Source organism: Pan troglodytes, chromosome 7 (genome assembly GCF_028858775.2).
Source record: "Pan troglodytes isolate AG18354 chromosome 7, NHGRI_mPanTro3-v2.0_pri, whole genome shotgun sequence".
NCBI lineage: Eukaryota > Metazoa > Chordata > Mammalia > Primates > Hominidae > Pan > Pan troglodytes.
The window spans coordinates 114783636-114806173 of record NC_072405.2 but is presented as its reverse complement, the minus strand read 5'-3'; the positions used below and the strand labels follow the sequence as shown (position 1 = coordinate 114806173).

The following is a 22538-nucleotide window of genomic DNA, read 5'->3' as shown; positions in this document are numbered from 1 at the left end:
TGTCATTTGCAAACAGGGATAATTTGACATCCTCTCTTCCTATTTAGATGCGCTTTATTTATTTATTTTGCTTGATTACCCTAACCGAGACTTCCAGTACTATGTTGAATAGCAGTGGTGAGAGAGGGCATCCTTGTCTTGTGTCGGTTTTCAGGGGTCATGCTTCCAGCTTTTGCCCATTCATTATGATGTTGGTTGTGGGTTTGTTTGTCATAGATGGCTGTTATTATTTTCAGGTATATTTCTTAATACCTTGTTTACTGGGAGTTTTTAATATGAAGGGGTGTGGAGTTTCATCAAAAGCCCTTTCTGCATCTGTCAAGATAATCATGTGGTTTTTGTCTTTAGCTCTCTTTATGCGATGAATCACATTTATTGATTTGCATATGTTGAATCAACCTTGCATCCCAGGGATAAAGCCTACTTGATCACGGTGGATAAGCTTTTTGATGTGCTACTGGATTTGGTTTGCAAGTATTTTTTGAGGATTTTTGCATCAGTGTTCATGAAGAATATTGGCCTGATGTTTTCTTTTGTTGCCAGTAAGTTTTTTGTTTTTGTTTGTTTGTTTTTTTAATACCAAAACCGCCATCAGGTTTTGGTATCAGGATGATGCTGACCTCATAGAATGACTTAAGAGGGAGCCCTTCCTCTTCAATTTTTTTGAATAGTTACAGCAGGAACAGTACCAACTCTTCTTTGTACATCTGGTAGAATTCGGCTGTGAATCCATCTGGGCATTTTTTGGTTGGTAGGCTGTTTATTACTGACTTAATTTCAGAGTTTGTTATTAGCTTGTTCAGGGATTCAGTTTTTTTCCTGGTTTAGTCTTAGGAAGGTGTATGTGTCCAGTAATTTATCCATTTCTTCTAGATTTTTCTAGTTTATGTGCATACAGGTGTTTGCAACATTCTCTGATGATTGTTTGTATTTCTGTGGGGTCTGCGGTAGTATCCCCTTTGTTGTTTCTGATTGTGCTCATTTGAATTTTCTCTCTTCTTTATTAGCCTAGCTAGTGGTCTGTTTTATTAATTTTTTCAAAAAAAAACCAGCTCCTGGATTTGTTGATGTTTTGAATGGTTTTTTGCATCTCAATCTCCTTCAGTTCATCTCTGATTTTGGTTATTTCTTGTCTTTACTAGCTTTGGGATTTGTTTGCTCTTGGTTCTCTAGTTCTTTTAGTTGTGATGTTAAGTTGTTAATTTGCAATCTTTCTAACTTTTTGATGTGGGCATTTAGTGCTATAAATTTCCCTTTTAATACTGCCTTAGCTGTGTCCCAGAGATTCTGGGATGTTGTATCTTTGTTCCATTGGTTTCCAAGAACTTTTTTTTCTTTTTTTTTTTTTTTTTTTGAGATGGAGTCTCGTTCTGTTGCCCAGGCTGGAGCACAGTGGCGCAGTCTTGGCTCACTGCAAGCTCCGCCTCCCTGGTTCATGCCATTCCCCTGCCTCCCCCTCCCAAGTAGCTGGGACTACAGGTGCCCACCACCACGCCCAGCTAATTTTTTTGTATTTTCAGTAGAGACAGGGTTTCACCTTGTTAGCTAGGATGGTCTCAATCTCCTGACCTCGTGATCTGCCTGCCTTGGCCTCCCAAAGTGGTGGGATTACAGGCGTGAGCCACTGCTCCCGGCCTGTTTCCAAGAACTTCTTGATTTCTGCCTGAATTTTATTATTTACCCAAAAGTCATTCAGGAGCAGATTATTTAATTTTCATGTAATTGTATGGTTTTTAGTGAGTCTCTTAGTCTTGATTCCTAATTTGATTGTACTATTGTTCAAGAGATTGTTTTTTACTATTTCATTTCTTTTGTATTTGCTGAGGAGTGTTTTACTTCCGATTATGTAATCAATTTTAGAGTACGTGCCATCTGGCAATGAGAAGCATGTATATTCTGTTTTAGGGCGGATAATTCTGTAGATATCTGTCAGGTCTGTTTGATCTAGTGCTGAATTCAGGTCCTGAATATCTTTGTTAATTTTCTGTTTTGATGATCTAATACTGTCAGTGAGGTGTTAAAGTCTCCCACTATTATTATGTGGGAGTCTAAGTCTCTTTGAAGGTCTCTAAGAACTTGCCTTATGAATCTGGGTGCTCCTGTGTTGAGTGCATATATATTTAAAATCTTCCTGTTGAATTGAACCCATTACCATTATGTAATGTTCTTCTTTGTCTTTTTCGATCTGTGTTTTAAAGTCCATTTTATCTGAAACTAGGATTGCTTTTTTCTTTTTACCATTTGCTTGGTAGATTTTTCTCTCTTTATTTTAAACCTATGTGTGTCATTGGATGTGAGATGAGTCTCTTGAAGATACCATACCTATGCATCTTGGTTCTTTATCCAGCTTGCCATTCTGTGTCTTTTACTTGGGGCATTTATCCCATTTACATTCAAGCTTGGTATTGATATGTGTGGATTTGATCCTGTCATCATGATGTTTCCTGGTTATTTTGCAGACTTGTTTATGCAGTTGCTTTATAGTGTCATTGGTCTGTATACTTCAGTGTGTTTTTGTAGTGGCTGGTAATGGTCCTTCCTTCCCATGTTTAGTGCTTCATTCAGGAGCTCTTGCACAGCACGTCTGGTGGTAACGAATTCCTTTAGCATTCGCATGTCTGAAAAGGATCTTATTTCTCCTTTGCTTATGACGCTTTGGCAAGATATGAAATTCTGGGCTGGAATTTCTTTAAGAATTTTGAATATTGGCCCCCAGTCTCTTCTGGCTTGTAGAGTTGCTGCTGAGAGGTGTGCTGTTAGTCTGATGGACTTCCCTTTGTAGGTGACCTGCTTTTTCTCTCTAGCTACCTTTAATATTTTTTCTTTCATTTTCACCTTGGAGAATCTGATGATTACATGCCTTGGGGATGATCTTTTGAAATGTCTTACTTGAGTTCTCTGCATTTTCTCAATTTGAATGTTGGCTTCTCTAGCTAGGTTGGGGAAATTCTCATGGATGATATCCTGAAATATGTTTACCAAGTTGGTTCCATTTTCCCCATCTCTTTCAGAGACACCAATGAGTTGTGGATTTGATCTCTTTACATAATACCTTATTTCTCAGAGGTTTTGTTTGTTCCTATTCATTCTTTTTTCTGTTCTTGTCTGACTATCTTGTTTCAGAATGCCAGTCTTCAAGCTCTGAGATTCTTTCCTCTGCTTGGTCTGTTCTGCTATTAATACTTATGATTGCATTATGAAATTCTTAAAGTGTGTTTTTCAGCTCTATCAGGTCTGTTACATTCTTTTCTGTAGTGGCTGTTTTGTCTGTCAGCTCCAGCATTGTTTTATCATGATTTTTAGCTTCTTTGGATTGGGTTTCAACGTACTCCTGTAGCCCAGTGATCTTTGTTACTATTCATATTCAAATTTCTATTTCTGTCATTCAGTCATCTTAGCCCAGTTCAGAACCCTTGCTGGAGAGGTGATGTGGTCATTTGGAGGGAAAAAGGCACTCTGGCTTTTTGAGTTTTCAGAGTTCTTGCTCTGGTTCTTACTCATCTTGTGGGCCTGCTACCCTCAATCTTTGAGGTTTCTGATCTTTGGATTTTTTTTTCCCTTTTATCCTATTTGATAACTTTGAGTGTTTGTGGTATAAGGTGGATCCAGCTGACTGACTTCATTTCTGGAAGATTTTAGGGGGCCAGTGCTCAGCTCCCGACTCCTGGACGGCTTGCTCTTAACTCTGGGGGACTTGTATTGGGCCCCGACTTTGTTCTCTGGTTCTTCAAGGCTTCGAAATCCACTGTGCTGGATTGGGGGACCAACTTGCAGCACCTGTGCCAGAGCGCTAGCAGTGCCAGGGTGCCTGCCTTCCTGTGGGTGTTCACCACAGTGGTGGAGGCAATGCAGCTGGTCAGGGTGTCAGGGACCTGCTGCTGGTAACTGGAGGTGATGTTGGCTTGGGGCTCTAGTCACACTGAAGCTGATGTTGGCTTGGGGGCAGGGCACTGGTGGATCTGGATTCCTTCTCTGTGCCCTGCAAGCAGGAATGATCACTCAGGGGCAGGGGATCTGGCTAGTTTTTATCTTTCTGCCTCATCTTGGTCATTCCCCTTCACCCCTGCCCTTCCCCCTCTCCCACACCATGTTCCTGCCATACTTGTGACTTCCAGTCTTTATACACGCTGTTCCCTCCGCCTGCCTTATTTCATTCTCCACCACTTTCTTCTCTAGGCTAACTCCTGCTGTCCTTCAGCTTTCTTCCCATTGCTGCCTCCTTTGGGGAGTCTTCCTGGTTCCTCAAAACTAAGTGCCCTTCTTAGAAGCATCTCAGATATAATGTGAGCCTCAAGTGTAAATCACATATGTAGTTTTGAATTTTCTATTAACCACATTTAAAAAAAAGAAACAGGTGAAATTAATGTTAATATTTTAAAACTAATATATCTAAAATACTATCATTTCAACACGTGATCAGTAGAAAGTAATTATTAATGAGAAGCTCTACATTATGTTTTTCATGCTCAGTCTTCAAAATCCATTGTAAATTTTATACTTACAGCCCATCTCAATTCAACTAACCACATTTTAAATGCTGAAAGCCACTTGGAAAACAGTGTCTATTAAAGCTGTATGTAAACATGTCCTGTGGCCCAGGAATTCTGCCCCTAGATGTGAACTCAACAGGTATATAATGTGTGCCAAAAGACATGTACAAGAATATTCATAGCATCCTTATTGGTTATAATCCCAGACTAGAAACAACCCTATGTTCATCAGCAATAGAATAGATGAATAAATTATGGTATATTAGCATAAGGTAATTCTATTTAGCAGCAGTTTCCAAACTTTCGGGTCGCAGGACTCCACAGTTATTGAGGAATCCAAAGAATGGTTTTTGTATAGGAGCTATATATGTTTTTAAGAATATTAGGAATTAAAATTGAGTAATTATTAAAACATTAATTCATTTAAAATGACAATAAGAAACCTATTACATATTACCGTAAATAACATGTTAAATAAAAATATGTAAGATGACAACTGTATTTTCCAACAGAAACAAAAATTTTTTGAGAATAGTGGCATTGTCTTAGTTTTTGCAATTACCATAGGGCCAGATTTATATGTAAAACATATTTAATATAATGCCAGACAATACTTGTTGAATAAATGAATTCATTTATCTATAAATGGAGTAAATTACATTTATGTGATTCCTAATGTTGAATCATTTTTGCATTCATTCATAGGGCATACCACCTTGCTAATGATATATTTTAATCTGCTAGAATACATTTACTGATAATTTTTATACTTTGCATTTATATTTATGACATCAGTCCATAGTCAGTCTTAGCTTTCTTCTGCCCTCTACCTCTTTTTTTCCTTCCTGTAACCTAACCTCCCTCTTCTTCTGCTTGATTTTCATATCTGTTAATCCATTCTTTAGATGCACTTACGATCTTTTTTTTGTTGAGTTCAGTGTTTAGAAGTAGTATAAAAGATTCTAGTGTTCCAGTTATTATTATTTTGCCTTTTAAGATTAGAAAAAGAGAAGTAAGTGATTGTTTATGAACTATATAGGTACTGTAACAAGAAAGCAAAAATTAAAAATTTTGTACTAATAAATGCCGAGGGGAGAAATGTTTTCATTCCTAGTATGTTTAGACTTTATTTCACTAACCAAGATAATACAGATGAGCCTGTAAGAAGTAGATCCCTTCTTACGCATCAGCTATAGGACTAAGTAAGCCAGTAAGAGACCTCAGTGGAGATAGATCAGTTCCATTAGAAGTGGAACTCACATCTGAAGGCAGGAGCTGTGTGGGAGGTAAAATGGAGATGCTAAATGAGGACTGAGCTCAAGTCAGGGGGTAGGACTCCTGTATTCTGTCAGTAGGGTACATCCGGTTTGTGTGGATGACACTTTAAGACCAAACTAATTTGCTCAAAAAGTAGCAGACATAAAGTTAACCAAAATATGGCTCCAGTGCTATCTAAACTATGACCTAGTAGTGTACTAACATGATTACTTGTATATAAAAGTATTTGCCCAGGTACAAAGGATGGGAGATTAAGGAGAACCTACTACTATCGGTGCTGCTGGAGTGGATCACTGCACAGGGGCTAGGAGCCATATGAAAAATACAATCGAGTATTAAGAAATTGCATAAATTACATTTGTATACAATTCAACTTAACATTATTTTTTCTACTACGTAAGAATAAGAATCTGAGTGTTTGATTTGATTGCTGTATGTGGGTGGGTTAGAGAGAATTAGAATATATGATTTATCTCTGGTCTTTATTTTATTATTTTATTTATTCTTTTATTCCCTGATCTAAGTAGGGGGCTAGCTACGATAAATAGAAATTATGTTTTTTAAAGGTTTATTTGAACTCTACTCTAAAAGCATATGTTCATGATGCCTTTGGGGAAATAACTCTAATTTTCAATTCCTTCATCCTTGAGTCAGTTTTGCTAATTTATATTAAGTTATATGTTCTAGAACATTATTTTACCTATATTTCCATATTTGCTTTAAATTTATAAATAATATTATTTTTAAAATATTTTCTACATCCGTGATTATATCACCATAGTCATTCCTAATACCCATCTGTCTCTTGTCTGTCATTCTTTTCTTGAACAGACTTATCAAAGGTTTCTTTATTTTAGACGTTCTTCTCAAAGAACCAGCTCTTGGTTTCATGCTGTACTGCTTTCCTTGTTTTCTGTTTTATTAATTTTCTTTCACTATTTCTTTATTTTGTTGATTTTTTAGCTGGTTGTTTATTTTTAAATTTTGTTTTAGACATTATACAGTAAAACTGACTCTCTTTTTTTCTGGTGCAAAGTTATGTGACTGTTAACACATGTACACATTCATGTAGCTGCCACTAAAATCAGGATGTAGAACAGTTCATCACCCCCAGAAAACTCTTACCTGCTCTTCCTTTATAGTCACAACCATGTCCTCACCCATAATCTGTGATAGCCACTGAGCTGTTCCTAACCATAGTTTTGTCTTTTTAAGAATGTCATATAAATGGAATTGTCCAACACATAACCATTTGAGACTGACTGCTTTTACTCAGCATAATATCTTGGAGATTCATGCACATTGTTGCATCAATCACTAGTTTTATTCCTTGCCATTGTATGGATATACCACAGTTTATCAGTTCACCTATTGAAGGACATTTCCATTGTTTTCAGTTTTTAGCTATTATAAATAAAACTTCTACAAATATCCAGTATTTCTGTGTGGACATAAGTTTTTATTTCTCTAGGGCAGTGGTCCCCAACCTTTCTGACACCAGGGACCAGTTTTGTGGAAGACAATTTTTCTGCAGACCTGGGGGGAAGGGAGGATGGTGTTGGAATGAAACTGTTCCACCTCAGATCATCAGGCATTAGATTCTCATAAGGAGCTCCCAACCTAGATCCCTTGCATGTGCAGTTCACAATAGGGTTTGCAGTCTGCCACCAGGAGGTGGACCTCAGGTGGTGCATTAGTCTGTTTTCACACTGCTGTAAAGAACTGCCTGAGACCAGGTCATTTATAAAGGAAAGAGATTTAGTTGACTCACAGTTCAGCATGGCTGGGGAGGCCTCAGGAAACTTATGGTGGAAGGTGAAAGGGAAGTAAGGCACCTTCTTCACAAGGTGACAGGAAGGAGAATGAACACAAGAGGAACTACCAAACAATTATAAATCATCAGATCTCATGAGAACTCACTCACAATTACGAGAACATCATGGAGGAAACCACCCCCATGATTCAGTTACCTCCACCTGATCTCTCCCTTAACACATGGGGATTATAAAGATTATGGGGATTATAATTCAAGATGAGATTTTGGGTGGGGACATAGGCAGACCTTATCAGGTGGTAGTGCTTGCTCACCCACCACTCACTTGCTGCTGTGCTGCCCACTTCCTAATAGGCCACGGCCCATTACTGGTCTGCAGCCTGGGGGTTAGGGACTCCTGCTTTAGGATAAATACTTAGGAGAAGAATTGCTGGGTCCTAAGTTACACATACATGCTTAACTTTTTCAGAAACTACCAAACCGTTTTCCAGAGTGACTATATCAGTTTGCATTCTGACTAGCAGTGTGGGAGTGTTTCAATTGCTCTGCATCTTTGTCAGTACTTAGTATTGTTAATATTTTTATTTTTGTCATTCTAGAAGGGATATGGTGGTAGCTCGTCTGGTTTGCATTTGTATTTTTTAATGGCTAATGATATTGAACATCTTCTCATATACTTCTTTGCCATCTTGTGTGAAATGCTTGAGTTCATTACTCATTTTTAATTGGGTTGGTGGTTTTTTGCTGTTGAGTTTTGGGAGTTCTTATATATTTTTCCCCCCTCTGAATCTGTAGCTTGTCTTTTTTTTCTCTAGACAGTGCCATTGGCAAAGGAAAAGTTTTAAAATTTGATGAAGTTCAACTTGTCAGTTTTTTAATGAGTTGTTTTTTGTGTCATTTCTAAAAGCTCTTTACCTAATCCCAGATCAGAAAGGTTTCCTTCTGCTTTTTTCCTGAAAGTTTTAGAGTTTTATGTTACACATTTAGGTCTAAAATTCATTATAATTTATCTTTTTAAAAGGTATGAGGTTTAAAAAAGAGGTTCAGTTTTTGCATATGGATAACCACCAATTGTTCCAACACTACTTGTTGAAAAGATTATTCTTTCCCATTGAGCTGCCTTTGCATGTTTATCAAAGATCAAGTGGCTATATTTGCATGAGTCTATTTCTGGATTATATTCTGTTCCATTGTTCTGTGTCTATCATTTTGTCATTATCACACTTTCTTAATTACTGTAGCTTTATCCTAAGTCTTAAAATTGGGTAGCGTATGCAATCCTTTCAGTTTTATTCTTTGTAAAAATTAACTATTCTAATTCCTTTTCTCTTCCATATACATTTTAGAATCAGCTTGCTTTTATCTACAAAATGTCCTGCAGGGATTTTGATTGATACTATGTTAAATTTATAGATTACTTTAGGAAGAATTGATATCTTTACTATGTTGAGTTTTCTAATCCATGAATGCAGAGTTGCTCTGTTAATTTAGGTCTTTGATTTCTTTCATTAGTGTTTCATAGTTCTCAACACACAGATCCTTTGTATGTTTTGTTAGATTATACATATTTCATTTGGGGGGAGTTATAGGAAATAATATTGCTTTTAAATGTTGATTTTTAATTGTTTTTTGCATGTGTATGAAATGTGATTGATTTTTGTGTTGACCCTGTGTCTAAACTCACTTATTAGTTCTAGGAGTATTTGTGTAGATTTCTCTCAAATTTTCTGCATAATTATGTCTTCTGTGAATATGGACAGTATTATTTTTGTGTTTCCCAACTATACACCTTTTTTTAACTTATTTATTTTCTTGCCTTATTGCATTGGCTAAGACTTTTAGTACACTGAGTAGGAGTGGTGAGAGTGCTTGCCTGTTTTCCATCATGGGCGGAAAGTATTTCAGATTCCACCATTAAGTATGTTAGCTGTAAGGTTTTTGTAGATGCCTTTTTACCAAGTTGAGGATGTTCTTTTGTATTCCTAGTTTGCTAAGAGTTTTATTATGAATCTTTATTATGAACATTATTATGTTGTATTTTGAAAAATCCCTTTTCTGTATCTACTCATGTCATTATGTGATTTTTCTTTTTTGACTGTTAGTATAATGGATTACATTGATTGACTTTTTTCAAATATATAACTAGCCTTTCATTCTGAGGATAAACCACTTGGTTGTAGTGTATTATGCTTTTTTAAAAATAACAATTTTAAATGATGAACTTCAGCTTTTAAAAGTGTACAATTCAGTGTTTAGCATATTCACAAAGTTACACAACTGTCACCACTATCTAATTCCAAAATATTTGCATTGGCCCAAAAGGAAACTCTGTACCTATTAACAATCACTACCCATTCTTCCTACTCTCTAGCCCCTGGAAACTACAAATCAACTTTCTGTCACTATGGATTTGCCTATTCTGGGCATTCATATAAATGAAATCATACAATATTTGGTCTTTTGTGTCTGGCTTCTTTCATCTAGCATAATGTTTTCATGGCTTATTCATGTCATAGCATGACTGTAACATGGCTCAGTACTTTATTCCCAAAAATTCCATTGTATGGATATTCCACTTTGTGTATCTGTTCATTAGTTGACAGACATTTGAGTAATTTGCACTTTGGGACTATTATGAATAATGCTATGAATATTTGTGTGAAAGTTTTTGTGTGGACACATAGTTTCAGTTCTCTTGGGTATATACAGAGGAGTGGAATTACTGACTCATACAGTAATTCTGTGTTTACCTTTTTGAGGAACTCCAAACTCTTTTCCAAAGGGCAGCACTATTTTACATTCCCACTAGCAGTATGTGAGGGTTCCAGTCTCTCCACATCCTTGCCAACACTTTATTGTCTGTCTTTTTCATTACAGCTGTTTTAATTGGTGTGAAGTTGTATGTCATGGTGGTTTTGATTTTCATCTCCCTAATGGGTACTGATGTTGAGGTTCTTCTCATATGTTTATTGGCCTTTTGTGTTTATACTCTGAAGAAATGTCTATTCAAATCTTTTGCCCATTTCTTAATTGGTTAGAGTATCTGTCTTTGTTGTTGAGTTGTAAGAGTTCTTTAAAAATTGTGGTTATTAACCCCGTTATCTGATATATGATTTTCAAATATTTTATCCTGTTTTGTAGTTTGTTCTTTTACTTTCTTAATGGTGTTCTTTGAGGCACAAGTGTTTTCAATTTTCAGACAGTCCAGTTTACCTAGTTTTTGTTACTTGTGCCTTTGATATTATATCTAAGAATCCATTTGCTAACCCAAGGTCATAGGGGTTTACTCTGGTGTGGTTTTTTAATTCCCCTAAGAGTTTTATAATTTTGCTGTTATATATAGGTTTCTGATCCATTTTGACCTGTTTTTTGCATATGATGTGAGGTAGGGGTCAAATTCATTCTTTTGCACATAGTTTCCTTTGTTCCAGCATTATTTGTTGAAAAAACCAGTCTTTCTCCCATTTAATCCTCCTGGCACCCTTGTTGAAAATCAACTGGCTGAAATTAATGAGAGTTTACCTCTCAGATCTGTATTTTATGACCTATATTGTCTATCCCTATGCTAGTACCACACTGTCTTCATTAGTGTCGCTTTGTAGTAAGTTTTGAAATCAGAAAGTGTGAGTATTCCAATTTGTTTTCATTTTTCAAGATTGTTTTTGCTATTCTGGATTTCTTGAATTTTCATATGAATTTTAGGATTAGTTTATCAATTTCTAGGCACAGGGGAAGGTAGCTAGGATTTTGATAGGGATTGCATGGAATCTGTAGAGCATATTTGTCAAGAATTGTCTTACCAATCTTAGTCCTTCTGATTGATAAACATGGGATATGTCTTTTCATTCATGTAGATTTTAATCTCTTTCAATAATGTTTTGTTCTTAAACTATTTTATTCCTTTTCATGCTATTGTAAGTGGAATTGTTTTCTTAGTTTTCAGATTATCATTGTTGGTGCATATGGATATACTTTTTCTTGTATCCTATGACTTGTTGAACTTACTAGCTCTAATAAGTTTTTGTTTCTGTGAATACCTTACGATTTTTCATATACAAAATTTTATCATATGCAAATAGGGATGGTTTTACTTCTTCCTTTCTGATTTGGTTTGGCTGCATCCCCACCAAATCTCCACTTGAATTGTATCTCCCAGAATTCCCCTGTGTTATGGGAGGGACCCAGGGGAGGTAATTAAATCATGGGGGGCCAGTCTTTCCCGTGCTATTCTCGTGATAGTGAGTAAGTCTCCTGAGATCTGATGTGTTTATGAGGGGTTTCCACTTTTGGTTCGTCCTCATTTTTTCTTGCTGCTGCCATGTAAGAAGTGCCTTTTGCCTCCCACCATGATTCTGAGGTCTCCACAGCCATGTGGAACTAAATCCAATTAAACCTCTTTTTCTTCCCAGTCTCGGGTGTGTCTTTATCAGCAGCATGAAAACAGACTAATACACCTTCCTATCTAAATGGCTTTTTTTCATTACCTAATTCTCCTGGCCAAAACCTCTGGTATGGTGTTGAATGGAAGTGGCAAGAGTGGATATCCTTGTTTTTATTTGTAATCACCTTTAATTTTCCTGCTCTCTTACCACTTTCTTTGTCCTGTCATTTTTGTTTTTGTTTTTTTAATAAAATGACATTTATTATGGATTTTGTAATCAGTATATAATTATATATTTAAATTTTGCTTTACATACATAAGATCACAGCCAAGGAGGTTACCCATAATTTCACATTTTATCACCAGCTGCTTGTGCTATTTTATATTTGAAAATATTCACTCTTATTATTTACATCAAACAGTGATCTATAACTTTGTTTAAACAATAATAATTAAGGGCCTTTTCTTCTTTGGGACAATAAAAAATTAAATAACGTATTGAAGATACTACTAAGGAAACTCTACTTTTTGATTATGGCCTCTGCATTAAAGAGCTGTAGGAATTTTTCTAATTGTCAGATCTTCCCACAACCTCTCTGTTCAAAGAAATAACATCTTTGAAATAATTTGTGTGAGTACTTTACAAATCACAAGTTGATTCACAAGACCATATTAAAAGTCTCCTAAATATTTTGTATATCACTTCTCTTGATTATAAAATGTCAATAGTATGGACACACTCTTAATATAACAGAATATTAAATCAATTTCCTATCAACCCACGAAAGGCATTTAGTAATTGTATTGGCCATTTCCACTGATTGGCAGGAGGCTCTTACCCTAAGGCTCCCATGGTTTTCACTGCATCATTTTCCTCACCAGACTTAGTTAATTTTCAACCTGAGGAATCACCTCTTCTACTTGATCACCTTGAGGTTGGTCTTCTAATTTTTTAACATCTGGTTCTACTTTAACTATAGCCAGCTTCTCATTTATAATCTGTTCTGTATACTTTCTATGTGCTGCATTTTCAGGGATTTGCTCAAGAACATCAAGAATCTTTGTGTACAATATTCTCAGCCTCTCTTATGGACTCTTGCATATAGCCAATCCCACAAGGCCAGTGGTCTTCAGCACACCCACTATGACAGTGCCAACAAGCCAATGACCTGCCATTTTTTTTGAAGTCTTTAATCAGGCTGAATTTTATTTTGCTGTGTCCTCTCCCTCTCCCCCCATCTCCCCCTCTCCCCGTCTCCCCCTCTTCCTCTCTCTCCCTGCCCCAGCCTTTCTCCCCCTCTGTCTTTCCATTCTTCCTCCACAACCAAGTAACATGTATGGGGTGTGTGTGTGTGTATGTATTTTTTTTTTTTTTTTTTTGAGATGGAGTCTTGCTCTGTCGCCCAGGCTGGAGTGCAGTGGTGCGATCTCGGCTCACTGCAAGCTCTGCCTCCTGAGTTCACGCCACTCTCCTGCCTCAGCCTCCCGAGTAGCTGGGACTACAGGCGCCCACCACCACACCTGGCTAATTTTTTTGTATTTTTAGTAGAGACGGAGTTTCACCATGTTAGCCAGGGTGGTCTTGATCTCCTGACCTCGTTGATCCACCCGCCTTGGCCTCCCAAAGTGCTGGGATTACAGGCGTGAGCCACCGCGCCCGGCCTGGGTTGTATATATTTTTATGGGTACACAGCTAAAACTGTTTTTTTTATTTTGCCCTCACGTTTGAGTAATGGTTTGGCTGGATATGGAATTCCAGGCTTCAATATTTTCTTTCAGAATTCTGTGTATGTTATTTTATCCTTTTGTAACTTTTACGTTAACCATTTTGGTTCTCATACCAAAGAGTTGTCCTCTTAGAAGCTTGTAATTTCCTGTTTCTATTTGGAGTTTACAGTTTTCACAAGTATGTGTCTGTGAGTTTACAGTTTTCACAGTCATTATTACCGTTTGTTATTTGGCGGACCATTTTATCTGAGCATATCGATATTATTCTAAAATAGTTATTGTGTGTATATGTCTAGTTGTGTGGATATATGCACACATATGTATTTATTATGGATATGTGTGCACATATATATGTCTACACCTGTATATGTGTTTTAAATCCATTTTATCCTGAAGGTTTCATCCGTTTAGAACTATTAAGTGAATATTATATTACACTTAATAGAAGTACCTAGCTTTTTTTTGTCTCTTAGGTTTTAATATCCTTATCTTTTTATTCTATAATTTAAAGATTCTTCAGTTTAGTCTTCTAAATTATAATTTGTCTGTAATACGTCTATTTATGATTTTTTTTTTTTTTTGACAGAGTCTCACTCTGTTACCCAGGCTGGAGTGCCGTGGTGCGATCTAGGCTCACTGCAACCTCGACTTCCCAGGTTCAAGTGATTCTTCTGCCTCAGCCTCCCTAGTAGCTGGGACCACAGGCGTGTGCCACCACGCCCAGCTAATTTTTGGATTTTTTTGGTAGAGATAGGGTTTCACCGTGTTGGCAGGGCTGGCCTCAAACTCCTGACCTCAAGTGATCTGCCCGCCTCGGCCTCCCAAAGTGCTGGAATTACAGGTGTGAGCCACTGCACCCAGCCTAATTTTCTTTTTTTTTCATAACGATAGTTTTGTTTTTTTAGTTAGCTATGCGGCACTGATTTGTGTCTTTCTTATCTCCCCTGATTACTCCCTCCCTGCCCTGTCCCCTACTCTCGTCCCTACACCTGAGAATATAAGAATTGTAGGTCCTTTCCTCAGAAAGTAATGCCTCTGCGCACATTCACAGAAAATTTTGTACATAATGCGTGATTCTAGAATGTCTAAAAGCTCATTTATGACCTCTAGATCCTTGCTTTTCAAAGTGCTCTTGTAGAAACAGCTACATTGGTCCTGTCTGGTAGCTGGTTAGAAATGCTGAATCTCAGGGCCTGTGCCAGATACCAAATTGGAATCTTCATTTTAACAGATCCCTTGTGATTTATTTGATATTCAAGTTTGAGAAGCATTGCTGTAGGAGGTTAGAAACTTCTGTGATGTATGTGATATATATTCTTTTCCTGTTGTGTTACCTTTTACATATCTGGAGTATCATCTACAGCACTTTTAAAAAAAAATCATGACTTGATCACCAAAAGTGTAAAGTAGAAATATTTTGAAGTAGTTACAATATAGTATAGTATTTGAATAGCAAGCTATCCTATATGAAGTAGCAGGAGGCAAGCAGGGACTGATGTATACACTCATTCTTGTAACAATAGCAAACAGTTATGTAGTAGTTACTATGAGCCAGGCAGCATTCTAATCATTGTGTTTTTGTTTATGTATATGTGTTTGTATATATGTGTCTTAGTCCATTTGGAGCACTGTAACAAAATACCATAGACTGAGTGGCTTATAAAGAATAGAAATTTCTCACAGTTCTGGCGGCTGGGAAGTCCAGCATCGAGGCACTGGCAGATTTGATGTCTGGTAAGGGCTCACTTTCTGATTCATAGACAATGTCTTTTTGCTGTGTCCTCATATGGCAAAAGAGGCTAGCTAGTTCTCTGGGGTCCCTTTTATAAGGACACTAATCCCATTCTTGAGGGCAGAGCCCTCATGACCTAATCACCTCATGAGGTACAAAGACTCCACCTCCTAATACTATAACCTTAGGAGTTAGGATTTCAACCATATGAATTTGGGGAAGGATACAAATATTCAGACTCTGCGAATGTATGTATGTATATGTATTTATTTACACAGATTCATTTGCTTATCATTTGTTAATGATATATAATGACATATCATTATTAACAAATATATAATATAGTAAGACAGACCTAAGTTTGGATATTAGTTGTATGTCTTAGTTGTGTCCTTGAGCAACTTATTTACTATATCTGAAGTTTAGTTTGTTCATTTGTAAACTGGAGACAATACGTACCTCAAATATTTGTTCTAATAACTAAGTAAATTAAAATTTGGGAAAGTACATTAATTTGCTTATCATTTGTTAAGCAAATGAATCTGTGTAAATAAATACATATACATACATCAGCTTCGATACTATTTCCATTTTACAAATAAGGAAGCTGAGGAACAAAAAGGTTAAGTATCTTAGCCAAGGTCACATAATTAGTAAATGGAAGATCTAGGATTTGAACCAAGATAGCATAACCTAAAATCTGTGCTCTTAACCATTACACTATATTGTTCTTTTATAGTTGTACTTGGAGATCTCCATAAACAAAATGCAGCTCAAAAGCAAGCTGATTAATTCCTTATACATTTACCTTTTAAAATTTATTACTAGAACTCATCTGCTTGTGGTGCTGATAGATGAGCCAGACATGCCAGATCATTAATTCTTTCTGAATTAATTTTGGTTTGCTATTAATTGAGATTTCTAAATGGCAAGAAGCTAGATTATTGGATTTTACACTACCTACCCTCAAGGTTTGAAATAAGGTTATTAAATAACTTATGCAAATACTTTCTACATTAAATGTTAATTTTCTCCCATCTCCAGTAGATGGACAAAAGACAATTTATAGAAACAGTAATTGGATGGCTAATAAAATTAGAACAAAGATTAACTTCAAAAGCAGAGAAATACAAATACCACGTGTTAATTTAGTAAATATATAAAAATGAAACTGTTTTATCAAATATTCAATAAAGACATAAAAATAAAATGTGATTAGTGTTTAATGAAATGAGCATTCATACTTGATAAGTAGAAATGTTCATCTTTGCTGATGGGTTTGTTGGTATTATTTGACATATCATGGCCTTCTTTTCCTTACCACTTTTTTTCATAAACTATTTCCTAATTTTGAACATTAAATTGTTTGCAGTTTTGGTCACATAATGCTGTAATGAACATGCTTTTATCTTTGTTTGAATGTTTATTATGGTTTATAAAAGTAGAATTACTAGGTCAATGGTTGGAGTGTTTTCCAGGCTCTCATTAAAAACAATACCTAATTTGTATTGAATGCTTACCATGTGCAGTCATTACTCTAAATGCTTTACATATGTATGAACTCATTTAATCTTTACATCAAAAATATAAGATGGGCCCTATTTTAACTCTGTTTTACAGGAAACTGAGCCACAGTGGAATTAAAATAATTTTCTTAAAGTCACACAGTTAGAGCCAGGATTTGTTTTCCAGAAAGATTATACTACTTTACACTTCTGCTCGTAGAATTTGAGATTATATACCCTCTTATGACTTCCGCAGTAAAATGTTGTGATAATTGCACAATAGCAGTGAGCACAACTAGAACCTCTAAATTATGGTCTCTAAATACCATTCCTCACTGAAAGGATCCAAGGGTCATTGGATGAATGACTGATTTCCATTCTAGGGCAGAAAATACAAGCGAAACCAGGGATGTTCTCTTGTATCAGAAAGCAAGGAAGCTACCAAAGACTAGTATTTCCAGCCAAAAGGACACAATGGCCAATAAAAAGGGGACTCCCAGTGACCAAAAGATGAGAGAACTTGAACATGATGAAAGAATATAACGAAGGCAGTTGGTTGAAATGCACTGAATTTATAAAAACTCCTTGGTTTATAACAATAGATGTGTAATAAGGAACACAAATACACACACACCACTACAACAACAGTGAATTACTGGATACAGTAAAAACAAATAGGCACTAACTCCATACTCTGATAACAAGCAATTATGAAGAAAGAGGGAAACTTCTTTGCAGAATTTTTGTTAATGAATGTGGAAGTAATGACAGGATTAGAATATCATTTTGCCAACCCTAATGAAATGATTTATTCAGGCTGTGATCATCAGTGGATGAAAGCATTAGACATATGGTCATGTGAGAACTTCTCAATGGAGGAATCAGTCTGCCCTACCTGGACCTATTGCTTAATCTGAGTCTTATGAAAAGTAGGGTAAGGAGGTAGTGTATGTCTTCTTCTGTCATACGTATGAAACATACAGCATAAGCTCTGAAGTTTTCCAGCCAAAAATGTTGAGCCTGTGTCAAATTAAGATCAAGCTTCTGTAGCAGGGTTTGGCAAAACACGGCCTTTCAGTCAAATTCTACCTAATGACTGTTTTCAAATAACGTTGTTTTGTTTTGTTTTTTAAACACAGCCACTCTGAATAATTTACATATTGTCTGTAGCTGCTTTTGTGCTGCAGTGACAGAGTTGAGTAGTTGCAACAGAAACCGTATGGCCCACAGAGCCTAAAATATACTAGCTTGTCCTTTCACAGAAAAGGCTTCCTGATCCTTGAGCTAGATGAACCAAAGTTAAGTGACATCAGAAAGAAGCAACACCACAAAATATGGGCCTTCTACAGGACAGCTGATGTGGCTTCTTTAACTAGTCAGAGGTATGGAAAATGAGGGAGTGTCACTCTAGGCTAAGAGAGACTTAAGCGCAACAACCAAATGAAATCTCGAGACTGTTTTGATCCTGCTTCAAATAAGCAAACTGAAAAAACAGGAGACAACCAGGAAAATCTGATTATTGCCTGGCTATATTAAATGTCATCAAGATTTATTATGAATTTTAAGTAGTAGCATTATAGATAGCTGGATAACATATTTTGAGAGATATGTATGTTGAAGTATATGGAGGTAAAATGATATGTGGCATTTGCTTCAACATACTTCACAAAAAGAAAAATACAGCAAAGACAAATTGATCTCAAGATTCTTTGATGTCAAGGCTCATATACTTTATACTGTATCATCATGCCATCATTACTATCTATGGTAGGTTTTAGTGTTGCCTCCTAGGTTGCTGTGCACAACAGCTACCAACCTCTCTTTTAAATGCCCTAATTCCTTGGTTTCTTTGTCAATGTAAGCACACCGTTGTGTGCTTACTCCTGTTTCCGCTATATCTAAGCACGATTGACAGAGGGACATCCATCAAGACTGGATCTGTATCTTCTGATCTTGGTGGTAGAAGAGCCTCGTATTTGATACTTGATTCTGTTCTTCAGTAACTGTGAGATTTAGTCCTGACAGGTTAATTTTTTAGTCTCAACATCCTGGGCCTTTAAAGGGGGAATATCAGTTACTCCTGGAATTGTTTCAAAATTAAAGGATACGTTTGTTCTGTAAATAATGAAATTATTAACCCAAATGAGATCCATAAATATTTTGGAAGGTATAGTGAGGGAATTGATGCATGATCTTTATAATAAGACAGACCTAAGTTTCGATATTAGTTGTATGTCTTAGTCGTGTCCTTGAGTAAGTTATTTACTTATCTGAAGTTTAGTTTCTTCATTGGTAAACTGGAGACAATATCTACCTCAAATATTTGTTCTAATAACTAAGTAAATTAAAATTTGGGAAAGTACATAGTATAGCAACAGATACATGCTAATTAAATATTTTTTCTTTTTTTTCATTTGGGGAAATACACCTGTATAGTATAGCTAGACATATTTACAATGGATAACTTAAAAAACTTTTTTTGAATATCAAATGGTATGATTAACAAGAATTATGCAGAACTTACGTGAAGAAAATTCCTCTAACATAAAGAGGATACTAAATAGATGTCATTTTTTTTGGATAGGCATGTACAATATTGTTAAGAGGTCCTTTCTCTCTAAACTATTTTTTTTTTAATTAAAAAAGTTTTTATTTCAATAGGCTTTTGGGGAACAGATGGTGTTTGGTTACATGAATAAGTTGTTTAGTGGTGATTTCTGGGATTTTGGTGCACCCGTCCCAAGCAGTGTATGCTATGCCAAATTACCCAGTGTGTAGTCTTTTATCGCTCACCCCTCCTCGCCCTTTTCCCCGACTCCCCAAAGTCCATTGTATCATTCTTATGCCTTTGAGCCCTCATAGCTTAGCTCCCATTTATGAATGAGAAATAAAGTGTTTGATTTCTCCATTCCTGAGTTACTTCACATAGAATAATGGTCTCTAATTCCATCCAGGTTGCTGCAAATGCCATTATTTTGTTCTTTTTTATGGCTGAGTAGTATTCCGTGGTATATGTATACCACATTTTCTTTATCCACTTGTTGATTGATGGGACTTTGCACTGGTTCCTCATTTTTGCAATTGTGAATTGTACTGCTATAAATATGCATGTGCAAGTATCTTTTTCATATGACTTCTTTTCCTCTGGGTAGATACCTAGTTAGTGGGATTGCTGTATCAAATGGTAGATCTACTTGTAGTTCTTTAAGGAATCTCCACACAGTTTTCCATAGTGCTTGTACTAGTTTACATTCCCACTGGCAATGTAAAAGTGTTCCCTGTTCACCACATTCCATGCCAATATCTGTTATTTTATGATTTCTTGATTATGGCCACTCTTGCAGGAGTAAGGTGGTACTGCATTGTGGTTTTGATTTGCATTTCCCTGATCATTAGTGATGTTGAGCATTTTTTTCATGTTTATTGGCCATTTGTATATCTTCTTTAAAGAATTGTTTATTCATGTCCTTAGCAGACTTTTCAATAGGATTATTTGTTTTTTTTTTTCTTACTGCTCTGAGTTCCTTGTAGATTCTAGATATTAGTCCTTTGTTGGATGCATAGTTAGGGAAGATTTTGTCCCACTCTGTGGGTTGTCTGTTTACTCTGCTGATTATTTCTTTTGCTTTGCAGAAGCTTTTTAGTTTAATTAAGTCCCATCTATTTGTCTTTGTTTTTGTGGCATTTGCTTTTGGGTTCTTTGCCATGAAGTCTTTGCCTAAGCCAGTGTCTGGAAGGGTTTTTCAAATGTTATCTTCTAGAATTTTTATGGTTTCAGGTCTTAGATTTAAGTCCTTGATCCATGTTGAGTTGATTTTTGCATAAAATGAAAGATGAGGATCCAGTTTCATTCTTCTACATGTGACCTCCCAATTATCCCAGCATCATTTGTTGAATAGAGTGTCCTTTCCCCACTTCATGCATGTTTTTGTTTGCTTTGTGAAAGATCAATTGACTTTAAGTGTTGGGCTTTATTTCTGGGTTCTCTATTGTGTTCCATTGGTCTACGTGCCTTTTTGTTTGTTTGTTTCTGTTTTTTTTGTTTGTTTGTTTTTGATGAAGTCTTACTCTGTCACACAAGCTGGAGTGCAGTGGTGTGATCTCAATTCACTGCAGCCTCCGCCTCTGGGGTTCAAACAATTCTTCTGCCTCAGCCTCCTGAGTAGCTGGGACTACAGGTGTGCACCACCACACCTGGCTAATTTTTGTATATTTAGTAGAGACAGGGTTTCACCATGTTGGCCAGGCTGGTCTTGAACTTCTGACCTCAAGTGATCCTCCCGCTTTGGCCTCCCAGAGTGGTGGGATTACAGGAGTGAACCACTGCGCTAGGCCTACATGCCTACTTTTATATCAGTACCATGCTGTTTTGGTGACTGTAGCCTTACAGTATAGTTTGAAGTCAGGTCATGTGATGCCTCTAGATTTGTTCTTTTTGCTTAGTCTTGCTTTGGCTATGTGAGCTCTTTTTTGGTTTCATATGAATTTTAGGATTATTTTTTCTAGTTCTGTGAAAAATGATGGTGGTATTTTGATGGGAATTGCTTTGAATTTGTAGACTGCTTTTGGCAGTATGGTCATTTTCACAATGTTGATTATACCTATCCATGAGCATGGGATGTGTTTCCTTTTGTTTGTGTGGTCTGTGATTTCTTTCAGCAGTGTTTTGTAGTTTTCCTTGTAGAGGTCTTTCACCTCCTTGGTTAGGTGTATTCCTAATTTTTTTTTTTTTTTCAGCTATTGCAAAAGGGTTGGGTCCTTGATTTAATTATCAGCCTGGTTACTGTTGGTGTATAGTGGTGCTACTGATTTGTGTAGATTCAATTTGTATCCTGAAACTTTCCTGAATTCATTTATCAGTTCTAGGAGCTTTTGGGATGAATTTTTAGGGTTTTCTGGGTGTGGGATTATATCATTGGCAAACAGCGACAGTTTGACTCCCTTTTTACCAATTTGGATGCCCTTTGTCTCTTGTCTGATTGCTCTGGCTAAGACTTCCAGTACTATGTTGAATAGAAGTGGTGAAAGTGGGCATCCTTGAATAGAAGTAGTCAAAGTGGGCAATCTTGTTCCTGTTCTCAGGGGAAATGCTTTCAACTTTCCCCGTTCAGTATAATATTGGCTATGGGTTTGTCATAGATGGCTTTTATTGCCTTAATGTATGTACCTTCTATGTTGATTCCACTGCGGGTTTTAATTATAAAGGGATGCTGTATTTTGTCAAATGCTTTTTCTGTGTCTATTGAGATGATTGTGATTTTTGTTTTTAATTTTTGTTTATGTGGTGTATTACATTTATTGACTTGTGTAAAACTATTTCTGCATTTCTGATATGAAACCCACTTGATCATGGTGGGTTATCTTTTTATATGCTATTGGATTTGGTTAGCTGGTATTTTGTTGGGGGTTTTTGTATCTGTGGTCATCAGGGATATTGGTCTGTAGTTTTCTTTGTTATGTCCTTCCCTTGTTTTGTTATTAGGGTGATGCTGGTGGCTTCATAGAATGATGTAGGGAAGATTCCTTCTTTCTCTATCTTTGGAATAGTGTTAATGGGATTGGTACCAATTCTTCTTTGAATGTGTGATAGAATTCAGCTGTGAATCCGTCTGGTCTTGGACTTTTTTTTGTGAACAATTTTTTAATTATT

At 36.4% G+C, this 22538-nt stretch overlaps 1 protein-coding gene and 1 pseudogene across 3 annotated transcripts in view; one reads left to right on the top strand and one right to left on the bottom strand.

Moving 5' to 3' along the window:
- The window catches only part of LRP12 (LDL receptor related protein 12), a 99587-nt gene that overhangs the window by 10054 nt on the left and 66995 nt on the right, over positions 1–22538 (top strand). The gene's annotated exons all lie outside the window — the stretch shown is intronic.
- Positions 12687–13123, bottom strand: LOC129135807 (NADH dehydrogenase [ubiquinone] 1 alpha subcomplex subunit 5-like; annotated as a pseudogene).